This window comes from Equus asinus, chromosome 9 (genome assembly GCF_041296235.1).
Source record: "Equus asinus isolate D_3611 breed Donkey chromosome 9, EquAss-T2T_v2, whole genome shotgun sequence".
NCBI lineage: Eukaryota > Metazoa > Chordata > Mammalia > Perissodactyla > Equidae > Equus > Equus asinus.
The window spans coordinates 19,124,622-19,140,285 of NC_091798.1; the positions used below are offsets into that span (position 1 = coordinate 19,124,622).

Below are 15,664 nucleotides of genomic sequence, written 5' to 3' on the forward strand. Positions count from 1 at the left end.
TCAATAGCAGAAAGATACCTGTAAAATCCCAAAATACTTAGAGTTTAAACAACATGTTTCTAAATAACATGAGTCAACTAAAAAACCTCAGGATACCTTTTTAAATATTTTGAGCAAAACGAGAATGAAAATACAACTTAGCAAAATTTTTAGAATGCAGCAAAAGCAGTGCTTAGAGGAAGATTTATAGCATTGAATGCGTATATTAGAAAAAAAGAAAGTTTAAAATTAATCATCTTAGTTTCTACCTTAGAAAACTAGAAAAAGAAGAGAAATTATATTCAATGTAGGAAAAAGAAAAGAAAGAATAAAAATTAAAACTAGTATCCTGTGACCTTGCAAAACTCATCTATTAGTTGTAGGAGTTTTTTATTTGGTTTTAGTTTGGTTTGAGTTGTTGTTTGTAAACTCCTCGGATTTTCTGTGTGAAAAATCATGTTGTCTTCAAATAGGACAATTTTATGTCTTCTTTTTCAGTGCATACGCCTTTTATTTCTTTTTATCGCCTCTTGTACCACCTAGGCCTTCTAGTAGAATGTTGAGTTGGAGTGCTGAGGTAGGATATCCTTTCCTTGTTACTGATCTTTATGGGGAAAGCATTCAGTCTTTCACCATTAAAAGATTTCAGCTATGACTCTTTTACAGATACCCTTTATTAGGTTAAGGAAATGCTGTTCTATTCCTAGTTTTTGTGGAGTTATTATAAGAAATAGATGCTGAATTTTAGCAAAAGCTTTTTTTGCATCAATTCATAAGATCGCATGGTTTTCCTTCTTTAAAGTGTTAATTCAGTAGGTTACCTTGATTGATTTTTAGATATTAAACTAGTTTTACATTCCCAGGATAACAAATTCTTGGTCATATTGTAGTATTCTTTTTATACATTACTGGATTGAATTTGCTAACATTTCATGGAGAATTTTCACATTGATATTCATGAGGTATATTGTAGTTTTCTTCTCTTGTAATGTCTTTCTCTGGTTTTTATATCAGGACAATGCTGACTTCATAAAATGAGTTGGGAAGTATTCCCTCCTCTCCTATTCTCTGGAAGAAATTGTATAAAATTTCCTTTAATTCTTCTTTAAATGTTTGCTAGAATTCACCAATGAAACCACCAGGACCTGCAGATTTCTCTTACAGAAGATTTTAAATGATGTTTTCAGTTTTTTAATAGTAACAAGACTATTGCAGTTAACTATTTCATCTTTAGTGAGTTTGGTAATTTGTATGTTTAAGGAATTAGTACATTTTACCTATTGTTGAGTGTTGAATTCATGTGCACAGAGTTGTTTGTAGGATTTCCTTATTATCCTTTCAATGTCGGCAGGATCTCTAGTGATATCCACTTATTTTATTTGTGATATTGGTAATTTGTGTCTTTTCTCTATATTTTTTGTTTGGTCAGTCCTATTATCAATATCTGAGTACTTTTGACACTTTTCAGACTTCCTACAGTAACATTTGCTATTTTATAATTAGAAAAATATTATAATTTTAAATACCATCTTAAATTTGCTTGTTTCTTCATTTAAATTGTGGATAACAATGCATCAACATGGGGTTGATACGTGAAGTAAAAGTGATAACGCACATAAAAGTTCTGTATACTTTACAATACTACTCAGCCATAAAAAAGACAAAGTCGTCCCATTCACAACAACATGGATAGACCTTGAGAGTATTATGTTGAGTGAAATAAGCCAGACAGAGAAAGACGAACTCTGTATGACTCCACTTATAGGTGGTAGTTAACATATGGACAAAGAGAACTGATCGGTGGTTGCCAAGGGAAAGGGGGTTGGGGGGAGGGCACTAGGGGTGAAGTGGTGTACCTACAACATGACTAATAATGATGTACAACTGTAATTTCACAAGGATGTTAACTTTCATAACCTTAATAAAAAAATTTAAAAAATACAAAATAAAAAATTCTGTATACTTTATATTCATATGTCAGCTATTACGATTATAAGATAAGTAAAGGAAGAGAGTCATGTAACCGAATTAGAAGAATATTGTTAGCCAATTTAGAAATAGATGCCAATATTTGTATTTTGATTTTGGGGGTTCAAGAGGAGAACCTAAATTTAAAACATAGTTTCCGACAACATATAGAATAAAGTTGTCCACAATTAGATGTGTGACATTTATTTATTTAAAAATTTTAATCACTTCAGAAAATGATTAATCACAACTAAAAATTAAAAGATCTTTATAAATAAGTATAAGGAACGGTAGAAGATAGGAAGTTAACTCATCGGTTCTGAAACATCCAATGTATTTCTTTAAAGACTAATCACCTAAACTAAATCCTACAGTATAGATAGTTGATTCACATTATTTAGGTCTCCACATAGATTACCTGGGTTACTACGTTACCTATGTTTCAAATTAATAAAAAAAAACTAATGCAAACCTGTCCTGAAAAGAAATAGCTCATATTATATACTTTTAAACCTCATCTTTTATGTTAGCACAGAGTTTAGGGGCAAATGCGAGGATGCAGAGAGAGAATCATATTTCTTTTTAAAGCACTTTAAATCCCACAAAAAGATTTGCTGAATTCCCTCCCTCTGAAGCCCAGAAACACTTCACATGGCTTTTGGAAGACACCACTCTATGAAGAAGTGATCTCCTACATACTGAGCTCTCAGAGACCCACAAATTTGCAGGCAGGAAGGAGGCAAGGGAACTGACAAGATGAGAAGGATTCCAACTGTAGGAGAAAGAAGAGCATTAGATGAAGCCAACACATTCAGCCCTGATTTATGCAAGGCCCAAGTACTAACTCTCCAGCCAACAGCATACTTGCAGGCTATATGCAACCACCAAATTACCATAAATTAAGCTCAGCCAAAAATAAGGCCATAAAATGGACATTTTACACTGGCTATTGACTACGATGTTCAGTTTGCACTAAATCTTCTGAAACATTGTTACTTTGTCAACTGAATTAGTAATTGGTGTCTTCTTGGGAGGGAAATATATAATGCTTCAAACTCCATGTATATTACTCACCACAATTAAAGTCACTTGCTGTAAGAAGCTGCTATCTATATGCATCAGACTAATTATTTTGTGCTTTTTTACTAAGATAATGGGACACTGCTGCCAGTGGGCAAATCCCGATCATACATTATATCACACTTCCTAGCAATTTTTGATGAAAACTACAGGTGGAGACAGATTATAATGGGAACATCTCATTGAAATTCATCTCCATTTTGCTTCAGATGGAAGACATGCTGCTTGCGCCCTGAAACATATTCAATTTCATTCAAATTGGATGCAGACTTTTCAGGGAAAACTGAATTCAAAAAATATATATTTCAAAGGGTCCTGGAAGAGAGAGAGGGGTACCATAAATGTTGACCACTCAGATTTATTAGGCTACTGCTTTCCAAGGTAGGAATAGAGAACAGAACTCCTACTTAGATCGTTATCTTTGTTATACCATTTTCCGTTGGTTGTTAGTAACGCAAAGGCTTCGTAGAGACCAGGAGAAATACTGGTCAATCCTTTAATAAATTTCCCCACATTTCACGGTCAGGTCTCTTCATCATTGTACAGGTCCCCGTTGTCTGCTTCTTCCATGTTCTGCCTCTGGCACCCTCTCCTAGGGCAGAAGATGGAGATTTTCCAGTGAGACATTGAGGAGGAAGCCACCTACTTCCTGGCGAAAAAATTTTATACACAAACACACTCATGCACACATATATGCAAACACACACACACATTCATTCTTATACACACTCACATTCTTACACACACATACATTCATACATATATGCACATACACAGTCATATATGTGTACTGTATATTTATTTTATATGTGTGTGTGTGTGTGTGTGTGATATGTATAGCTCCCTCTTTGGCTGTGAACCAAAACATCCCTCATTGGTAATAAGGCTGATAAAATGCTTAGCAAAGTGTCAGATAAGTACTCAATAAAATATTACTTAAAATGAAAAATTCCTGAGTTATTTTTGCTAATGATAGACAATATACTCCTTAAATTATTTACTCATTTACTCATTAATCCATCCATTCATTTAACCAATATTTGATGAGCACCAACTATGTGCCATGTACTAAAACAGGTTCCAGAGATACAGCAGTGAACTCAACAGTCTCAGCTTTCAAGAAGTTTTTATGCTGTGGGGAAGAGACACACAGGTAGATGTCAGATGGTGGTATGTACTACGAGGAAAAATAACAAGATGCTGTGAAAAGAGTGTGATGGTGGGCAGCACATTTATATGGTGGTCAGGAAAGGCATCTTTTCTAGGGCCATATTTGAAGAGACTTGAATGAAATGAGAGAGTAGGCCAGGCAGATAACGGGAGGAAGAGCATTCTAGGCAGAAGGAATAGCATATGCAAAGGCTGGGAAACAGAAGGATGCTGTAGCTGGAATATAATGAAAAGAGGAGAATGAAAGGAGATGAGCTCAGACAGAGAGCAAAGGAAAAGTTAACATTCAGCCTTAAAGTTTTGGTAATGGCTTTGACTTTTACTCCAAATGAGACGGGAGCTATTGGAGGATTTTGAACAGAGGAGCTATATGATTTGACATTTTATAAGGCTTTCTCTGCTTGCTCTGTACAAAAAAATGAAAGGGAGAAGGGAGAGAAGCAGACAGAGCAGTGGGGAGGTGACTACACTAATCCAGGGGAGAGATCATAGTGACTTGAATCAGAGCACTACGGTGCAGGTGGTGAGAAGAGGCCAGATTCTGGATATATTTTGAAAACAGGGACTGCAGGAGTTGCTGATAGACTCATGTGGAGTGCAAAAGAAATGGATGAAAGTTTACTCCAAGGTTTCTGCTTTAGCAACTGGAAGACCTGAGTTGCATGTAAAGTGCCTAGGACGCAGTAGATGCTAAAAGATGCTCACAGTCAGTGTCCATATCCCTTGGTGTGAGAGCAGTGACTGTCCTCTTTGCCAAGCACAGGGGGCCTGATGAATAGCCATAATGGCGGACTTCGTCTTTGAGCTGTTAGTTTCCGCCATGAAGGGGGTCTCTAGATGCCAATAACTTCTTCACTGGGGGAGAGAGCTGGAGTCTTAATATAGACGCTACAGATAAGTCTCCAGGAATTCCATAGACAATTTCTATAAAGTTTCTTTTAATGCTATGTTTTAGGACATGCTCAAATCTTCACAGCCAACATACTAAAATCAAAATTAATCCAATCTTTCTGATGTGGACTTATAATTACAAATGACCATTAAAAGTTTGCTTTAAATACTTTGAAAGTACTGCATAACATAAAACCAAAACAATGAAATACAGCTGAATGCAGTTTCTCACGAGGTATAGCAATGTGGTTTCTTTAAGGAGATACGTTTAGAATAGTCAGCATGATGACTATATTGGTTACAAATATAAATAGCTTCTTGGAAAGTATAAATAAATTCATAGAATATAGAATGGTAGATCCATAATTACTTAATAAGAGAAAATAGAGTATCCGACAGATATACTGCTAAATTTAAGGTTGACAACCAGGCAGACAATTATGATCTCCCAAAATATTCTCCTTGCAGCCCTTTCCAGAGATAGAATATGTACTAGCTGAACCATGAGTAGGACACAAGAAGATAATTCTAAAGACGTCACCCTTGCTCTTTAAGAGTTTCCAGTCCCTATGATGGAATTATAGAGACGATTTTACATGGAGAAAAAAAGCATATCCCTAAGAACAAAACAAATCTGCATATTTGCTATCCACAAACTGGCACACAAATGTGTAACAAATGTTATCTCTACCAATGTGTGCTCGATAGTCTCCATCTGCCCCTCCAGGTCCACTCTCCAGCCTTCTTCATCCTGTTTTGTGTCTCAGGAGTCTGATCTATATAGACCACATCACCTGGACTTCCTGACCCTTTGGGTTTGGCCAATGGAAAGTACTAGAAAGAGATGAAAGGGCAAAGGGAGAGAGAAGTTTTCCTCCCTGCCAGACTATGGGTTGATAATTACTATCCTTTCCAAAAGGGTCCTTTCTTACACCTACCAGTCTTGCCAGGTTCTGATAAACACCCCTCTTCCACCTGTTTCCCACTATTGCTAGCTGGAGGTGCCTCACTTTCCCTTCATAGTTTCCCTTAAACTTGCCCGTACCTTGTAAACAAGCCATTATTAAAATCTCTTTAATAACCCTTTTGAGTTTACTGTTTCCTGCTCCCTGACTGACACACAGTGATCTCCAAACTTGTTTCATAATCATTTGTAGAGCTTTGTAGAAACATGGATTCCCAGATCCTACCGTAGACCCAATGAATCAGAAATCTCTATGCTTGGAGCTAAAGAACATGTAACTTTAATAAGCAACCCAGGTGATTCTGATGCAGCCAACCTGGCAACCACCCCCAGACCAGCATTTGAGAACCACTGCTCTGCAGCCCCTACCATGCCAAAATGAAGCATTTGAAAACAAACATGATGCTTCCAGAATACAACCCCAGCTACACTTTAACACCAGGGCAACCAGGACTCAGAAAAAGAAGTGGATTGCCACGGGGACAACCACAGCTGAGGAAACAAGCATACGGTCTGGAGTGATAGGAAATGCTCCTGAGCACATTAAGTAAATGCTTAACTACCCCTTTCACATTTGATTAGATCCTCAATTGAAAATCGCTTTTCAACCATTTTACAGGAAATGAAATCCATTTCCACCTCCATCTGGTGCCAAAATTAACAAAGCAGAAAATGCCGACCAGCTTAGGCCTATCCAGCTTCAGCTTAGAGTGGGCACTGGAGCACCCAGTGCCTTTCAGCCTTGGGGAAATGAGGCCTGTTTACTCCTGAAGACCATGAGCCTCTGGTAGGACCAGCAGATAAACAGAATCAAGAGCCCAACGTGCTCCAGTCTCTGAGGATCTACTCTCAATTCCAGAGTTGAAGGCATTAAGAGATGGGCTAAGCTGACCATCTGTTCTTCTCTCTGATAATATGTAATTAAGTAATTTATTTATTCAGCGCTTGAACCCCCTCCTCTCGCCTCCCATTAGTCAGGGATGATTATGCCAGACCCAGCTGTAGGTAACATATTGCACACTCAGACAAGTGCTGTGCTACAAAGCACTCTGCTAGCCTCCTGGCTATTGCCACGTCTCAGACCCGACTGTAGGAGCGACTGCAGGAGGCTTCCTGCTCCGCTGGCTTTGCTTTCTTCCCCAAAGATTAGGCGGCACTTTCCTGCTGTGCGTTAAACCATTTACTGTGCATATTTAATTCATTTGTTCAAAGATGAATTTACCCACATCCTCTGATCACTTCCACGAGGCCAGCTTAGTGGTTAGGCAGCACCGATGGATTTTTCCCATCTGGAAAATTTTATCTAAGATATAAACAAACACAAATGTACACAGAGCCCAACACACGCCTATAGAGGAACGGGATTGATTCCACGAGCCTCAGGCAAAACTTAGAGCTGAAACTATGATCACATATAACATATGCAATGTTTTGCATATTACATCTGTTTCTGTGGGCTGACCAACAGATATTTCCCTTTTTCTGATAGTGACTTTTTAATATTTTACAGAAGAACCATCGCTGTTTACTGTATGTCCATGCAGTTTCAGTGGGGCTACCTTGATCCAGGGTCGGGCTTCTGACTTGGCCAGCCCAGTGAATGCAAATTCTGGAAATTATTGAAAAAGTGCAGCCGTTTCCACTGAGGTCTAAGGAGATAGCAAAGTTGCCCAGGTTGCTGGTGATCATATTCCTATCTTAACGTTGGCTTCCTGAATAAAAATCAATCTGAATCAGAATTAAGACATGGAGAGATCAAGTCCTGAGCAACCAAGTCACCACTGAAGTGACCGGATCCTGCTGAAGCCATACCTATTCCAGGACTTCTCTGTTATGTGAGCCCATAAATTCCTATCATTGCTTAAGTCTCTCAGTTATTTTTTAACACTAGCAAACATAAGAATTTTGATAAATGCACTTTATTTTAAATGTGATAGGTCACTGTAAACCCACAATAACCATTCAGGTATGGATTGGGATAAATTCACCTGGGCTTAGCACATTCTTTTTTTGCATAGATTGTACAAATGGAATGTAAGCAAACATAAACCAGACTGCAAAAGGAGCTTCAAAACAATAATTTCAAAACCATAGATTCTTGAGAATAGAGAGGGTTAAAGGTTATTATAGTGCAACCTGATGGCCAATGATATTAGTTTCCTAACACTGACTTTAGTCAAGAGGAGGGTGGAGGACACTTGCCTGAGATATTGTAGAGAGTGTTCCGAGAGCAGAGAAGATATTAGTTTGATGTTCACAAAGATTGCTGTAGTAGGCTGAATAATTGACTCCAAAAGATATTCACGTCCTAATCCTGGAATCCGTCAATGTTACTTTATATGGCAAAAAAGAAGTCTGAAGATATGATTAAGTTAAGGATCTTGAGATGGTAAGAGTATGCTAGGTTTTCCAGGTGGGTCCTAAATGCAATCGCAGGTCTCCTTATAAAAGGGAGACAGAGGAGACAGTTTTGACTCCATGCAGAAGAAGAGAAGGCAACGTAACCATGGAGGCAGAGATAAAAGCGATGCAGCCACAGCCAGTGAATGCTGGCAGCCACCGAAAGCTGGAAGAGGCAAGGAGCTGATTCTCCCCTAGAGCCTCTGGAGGGAGTGCACCCTGCTGACAACTTGACTTTGTCCTGTTGAAACTCATCTCAGACTTCTGGCCTCCAGAACTGTGAGAGAATAAATTTCTGCTATTTTCAACCACTGAGTTTGTGGTAATTACAGCAGCCCTAGGAAACTAACACAGGCACTCACAACTCCAGTGCTCTATAAGTTTTTGATTCTAGACGTGCTTTTGTATCCTCGACAAATGATAATGACATTGGTAAACATTTGATCAGGGCTCACTATGTGCCATACACCATTCCAACAACTTTTTACTCCATTTAAATGTCTCTGTGACCTTATAACCTATGTACCATTACTACACCATTTTGCAGATAGGCCAACAGAGGCTCAAGGAGGTTAAATAACTTGCCATGGTGGCAAAGCTAGCAGGTGGTCAAGCCAGGATTTGAACTCAAGTAATCTGACTCCAGAGTTTGGGATTTAACTACTATAAATAAGATAACATGGATGGACCTTGAGGGCATTATGCTAAGTAAGATAAGTCACACAGAGAAAGGCAAATATTATATGATATCACTTATACATGAAATCTAAAAAAGCCAAAATCATAGAAACAGAGACTAGAGTGGTAGTTACCAGAGGGTGGGGGGTAAGGAAAATAGGGAGATGTTGGTCAAATGGTACAAACTTCCAGTTATAAAATGAATAAGTTCTGAGGATCCAATGTACAGCATGGTAATTGTAGTTAATAATACTGTACTATTCACATGAAAGTTGCTAAGAGAGTAGATCTTAAATGTTCTCACCCCAAAAAAGAAATAGCAATTAGGCAGCGTGATATGGGTGTTAGTTAACACTATGGTGGTAATCATTTTGCACTATATGTGTATTATCATCACATTGTATGCCTTAAACTTGCACAATGCTATATGTCAATTATATCTCAATAAAGCTGGGGGAAATACATTCTTTGACTTAGCGATGTCATAAAAAATTACACACGCTTTCAATGTAAGGATAATATCCATCGAGTATACATGAAATAACTCAACAAGAAAAGTTAATTATAGGACTTGAGGCAGCAATGTCAGATCAGATAACATGAAAATCTCATGTTATAAAACATAGATATTGTAGTTAAAATATCAGAGGCATCCTTTTAAATAAATGTCTGAACTCAAAAGAAAGTAAGGGAAATCCCCAGAGATCAAAAATGAACGTAGAAGGAAACTCAGTGAGAAAGGGCCCTGTTGTCTTGGTGTGGTGATTGGGGAAGGGGTTATTTTGGTCTCAGTTAGTCCAGGGGCTTTGATTTAACAGCTACACAGATAGGACGTAAGACCTGGGACCTATGTAAAGCAGAGAGTTAGAAACAAGACCCTCACCCTTAAACCTTCACAGAGCAGCACTTTCAATGAAATGGTGTTCTATATGCTCCCTTGCACAGGGCGGTAACAAGGAGGTTGGTGAATTTCTACATGTGGAGTAAAGAGAAGCCTCCCCAGAAAATTCTTAACCAGAAGCCTGTCTTCCCATGAGTTTGGGTTTTATCTTACACTCTCCTTGCGTGGTCCTGTATTCCTAAGGCAAGAAATTAACGTAAAAAGTCCTCCTGGAGCACCTACAGGAGAAAATGAGAAAGTTATCTAGATAAAGAGTCAGCCCAAACCACATAGAAATACCATGAATAAAGTCCCACTGAGGATACACATACAAAACAAAATTATTGAGCTCAAGAGGAAAAATCTATTCTTCATGATAAGTCAGCAGATATACAGAAGAGCTAGACCCCCAATGATTAAAAGGACAAGGTGTTGAAAACATGCATTTAATTCTGGTTCTTCCCAAAACCCTTCTAAAATGATAATAAACTTTTTTCCTCCCTAAAGCATAAACTTACAAATACAAAAAGGAAAAAAAATTTGGAGGATGGAAAGCTGATGGAATAGTGATAATTGATTAATAGACAAGAAAACCTACATTCTAAAGTAGTAATAAGAAAAGCCAAGAAACACCCAGTTTACCCAGATTGACAGTCCCATAGTCAATAAGGTTTATCCATATACTCAAAATGTTTAGAGCCCCAGTAGAACACATGAGTGGATGACCCAAGGATGAACTGATATCTGAAAAGGGAATGTGAATGTTAGACTGGACCTGAATTCCAACTCTGCAATTTTATGATACGTAACTTTAAGCAAGTTATTTACCTTCTTTATGTCTCAGCTTCCTCAGCTGTAAAACTGGGGAAATGATAGTACTCATCTCCAATAGTTAATGTGAGGATTAAATAAGTTAATATGTATAATGTACTATAAGAGTGTCCAGCACATAGTAAATTTTCAATAAATGGTTGCTACTACACTTGCCATTGTTGTCTAAAACGAGTTCTAACATCAAGGAGAGGACAAAATGAGGAAGCTAAAGTAAATTAGAGAAAATGGAGATTATACAAGGTGAAAAAAATATTTTAACTTTTAATAATATCCTCAGAGAGATAAAATATCCTGGCTATTGTGTCCAGGAAATAAGAGAAGACATTTATTTTTCAAAAAACAAAAAATAGTACACGGAGAATAAATATAGTCAAGAGAAAGGATAATGGACTTCAAGAAATCTCTTAATGCACTTCTGGAATGGTAGGAAAAGAATATCCAAAAATCCACTAAAAAGTAATGGAACACTAGCAAAAATTGTGAAAACCAACTTATTCAGAACTCTGAAAATTAACAAATGACATAAAATGATCCAAGTCTTTATTCAAGGAAAACATCTGAGTCTATTAAGGACAATGAGGTTTGTGGTGCTCTAACTTAGCCTATTCCCATCACCCTCTACTCAGCTCTGCAATAGCTTTGAAAACCAACAGTCTAGCAAACACAGTAGCTGTGGGAACCAGCAGCCTTAGGGAGTTCAATTGGTATCCTAGGAAATATCTAATTAGCACAAAGCAAAACAACAATAGGGGAATAGAGAAACAAAAAGGACAAACAATATAGAGATATAAATATCAAACTTGCAGACATAAAGCCTAGATTAACAGTAATTACACTAAATGTAAGAGGATTAAACACTCCAATCAAAAGGCAGAGATTCACAGACAGATTAAAAATATATGTATGATTCAACTATGTGCTGTCTACAAGAGATACATTTTAGATTCAAAGACACAAATAGGTGAAAAATAGAAGGACAATAAAAGACATACCAGCAAACAGTAACCAAAAGAAGCTAGAGTGGCTATACTTATATCAGACAAAATTAACTTTAAGACAAAAATGTTACTAAAGACATTTTATAATGATAAAATGGTCAATCCATCAAGAAAACATAACAATTATAAATATATTCAACTAACAAAAAAAATCCCAAAATAAATGTAGTCAAAACCAACATAATTAAAGGAAGAAATATACAATTCAACAAAAATAGTTGGAGACTTCAAAATTTCACCTTCAATAATGGATAGAACCACTAGAGAAAAGATCAACAAGGAAATAGAACAATTGAACAACAGTACAAACTAAATAAACCTAACAGAAATCTATTGAACTCTCTACCCAACAACAGAATGATATACATTCTTACGAAGTGCACATGAAACATTCTCCAGGATAGGCCATAAAACAAGTTTTAACATACGTATAAGGATACATATCATACAAAATGTGTTCTCCAGCTACAATGAAATGAAATTAGAAATCAATAACAGAAGGACATTAGGGAGGGTATTATGCTAAGTGAAACAAGTCAGAGGAAGAAAGTCAAATACCATATAATCTCACTCATACATAGAAGGTAAAAACAACAACAAATAATCACATAGAGACAGAGATTGGATTGGTGGTTACTAGACGGGAAGAGGGGAGGGAGGAGGGGACAGGAGTGATTAGGCACATGTGTGTGGTAATGGATTGTAATTAGTCTTTGGGTGGAGAACACGATGTAATCTACACGGGAATCAAAATATAATGATGCACACCTGAAATTTACATAATGTTATAAACCAATGTTACCACAATAAAAAAAAAAGGACATTAGGGAAATTCACAAATATGTGGAAATTCTAGAACAGAGTCCTAAGTAACCAATGTCAAAGAAGAAAGTGCAGGGAAAATTAGAAAATACATTGAGATGAGTGAAAACAAAAACACAACATACCAAAATTTATGGGATGTAGCTAAAGTAGTCCCTTAGAGGGAAATTTATGGCAGTAAAAGCCAATGTTAAAACAGAAGAAAGATCTTAAGTCAATAACCTAACTTTTCACTTTAAGGAACTAGAAAAAAAACCAGCAAACTAAACCCAAAGCAAGAGTAAGTGGAGATGAGGGGAGGGAGGGGAGCGAAGGGGAGAGAAGAGAAGAGACCTCCCAGAAAGTCACAAATTGAAAATAGTAAAGAAAAGATAAGAAAATTAGAGGAATAGTCCAGGAGGTCCAATATCTGAATAAGATGAGTTAGAAAATGGAGGAAATGGAGAGGAACGAACCATCCAAATAACTGTTATTCAAGAAAATTCCAAAAACTGAAGGATAGAAGTTTCCAAATTTAAAAGACACGTTAAGTTACCAACAAATGGATGAAAATAAATGTACACCAAAACACATCCATGTGAAATTTCAGAACATGAATATATGTATATGTATATATATATATATATATATACACTTATATATATATATATAGTACACTTCATGGCTTGATTGTGAATAGTGCTTATGAAGCCATAATAATATGCATTGAATATAGGAATACCAATCTAATAAATTTCAACTAGTTCTAAGGAAAAATGGGAAAATGGGAAGATTTTGTTTTGTGATAGGGATCAAAGATGAGCTAAATCTTTCCATATTTGAAATTGCAGGGATAACACTTAAAATTGAAAAATCAACAAATAGCAACAAAAGCATGTTGTTTAGAGGTATAATGTTAAATTCCAAAATAATAAGTTAAGATAATTTTTCTCTGGGAGAGAAAAATAGGGAGAGAAGAAGAGAGGGAGCAAGACAAAAGTAAAAGAAAGAACAAGAAACGACTTTAAAAGGCAGAGAGGGGCCAGCCCGGTGGTGCAGTGGTTAAGTTCACAGGCTCTGCTTTGGTGGCCCAGGGTTTGCCAGTTCGGATCCTGGGCTCACACCTAGCACCGCTTAACAAGCCATGCTGTAGCAGGCGTCCCACACATAAAATAGAGGAAGATGGGCAAAGATGTTAGCTTGGGATCAGTCTTCCTTAGCAAAAAGAGGAGGATTGGTGGCGGATGTTAGCTCAGGGCTAATCTTCCTCCAAAAAACAAAGGCAGGGAAATTTGAAAAATCCAGGGATAAGGAATATCTTTGCAGTAGGAAAATAGACATATTTACAACGCAAGGCAGTATAAGATCATTGAAGAACAGACATTTGAGACTTAGCAACACCCTAGAAGACATTCTTTTTTATACATAGAAATCATGGAGGCTCATCAAACCTGTCTTTCCAAGAAAGTGCCAAATGGGGACATTTAAAGGCACTCAAACACTGACAATGAGAGGGCTTCACCTCACTACATCACTCTCTGAAATAGCTGTTAGGAACAGAAATTGCTAAAGCAATAAAAATTCAACTGGACTCTGCACAGATGCAAACTTCAAGAGATGCAGCAGAAAGATAAAGTTTGCTGTGATTATCCTACCAATGCTTATGTCAAAAAAGAGACTACAATGCTTTGGGACAGCGAAAAAGACAACACAGCCTTGTGACCTGGATCGGGATAACAACAGACAGAAAAGACCAAGAGGAAGACCAAGATACTAACCTAGCTGCTTCTGACATCATCTACATACTCATAATGAGCAACTAGTAATTAATGCCACGACTACATGTGGTTAAGTATGCAAATTATTTATAAATTCCTGTGTGAGAGTGCATATATTTGTGTAAAATCCTTAGAAAATTGTATCTAGTTCAGTATGCAGCATGAGTTCACTACTCAATGCTTTTGATGTTTTCCTAAAGTTTCAGATCAGAACATCTTGTCAAGTAGGGTAAGTAAAACAGTAACCATCTTCATTGACTATGCAGGCTCCACATTGAGTAGATAGGTAAACACTTTTTTAAATTTCATTTTATTGAGGTCACCTTGGTATATAACATTGTATGGATTGCAGGTGTACATCATTATATTTCGGCTTTTGTACAGACTGCATCATGTTCACCACCAAAAGTCTAATTTCTATCTGTTACCATATATATGTGCTCCTTTCCCCCTTCCCCAATCCCCCAACCCCCTTCCCTTCTGATAACCACCAATATGTTCTCCTAATCTATGTGTTTGTTTATCTTCCCAATATGAGTGAAATCACGTGGTATTTGTCTTTCTCTGTCTGACTTATTTCGCTTAGCATAATACCCTCAAATTCCATCAATGTTGTTGCAAATTACATGATTTGGGGTTTTTTTTAATGGCTGAGGAGTATTCCATTGTCTATATATAACACGTCTTCTTTATCCATTCATCTGTTGACAGGCACTTGGGTTGCTTCCAAGTCTTGGCTATTGTGAATAATGATGCAATGAACATAGGGATGCATATATCTTTTTGAATTAGTGTTTTCATGTTCTTTGAATAAACCCAGAAGTGGAATAGCTGGATCATATGGTAGTTTATTTTTAATTTTTTGAGGAATCTATTCCATACTATTTTCCATAGTGGCTGCACCAGTTTGCATTCCCACCAGCACCATATGAGGTTTCCCTTTTTTCCACATCCTCTCCAACACTTGTTCTTTCTTGTCTCTTTCATAATAGCCATTCTGACAGATGCAAGGTGATATTTCATTGCGGTTTTGATTTACGTTTCCCTGATAATTAGTGATGTTGAACATCTTACCACGTGCCTGTTGGCCATCTGTAAATCTTCTTTGGAAAAATGTCTATTTATATACTTTGCCCATTTTTTGATTGACTTGTTCATTTTTTTATGGTTGAGTTGAATGAGTTCTTTATGTATTTCGGAAATTAACCCCTTATGGATATATGATTTGCAAATATTTTCTCCC

The 15,664-nt window shown here is 37.0% G+C and overlaps 1 long non-coding RNA gene across 1 annotated transcript in view; it reads right to left on the reverse strand.

The window, feature by feature from the left end:
* Positions 1-2,137: 2,137 nt before the first annotated feature.
* Positions 2,138-15,664, reverse strand: part of LOC139046138 (uncharacterized) — a 42,012-nt gene continuing 28,485 nt past the window's right edge. Inside the window, exon 3 of the long non-coding RNA XR_011505732.1 lies at positions 2,138-3,619. This is a non-coding gene — a long non-coding RNA (uncharacterized lncRNA). The remainder of the gene's footprint in view (positions 3,620-15,664) is intronic.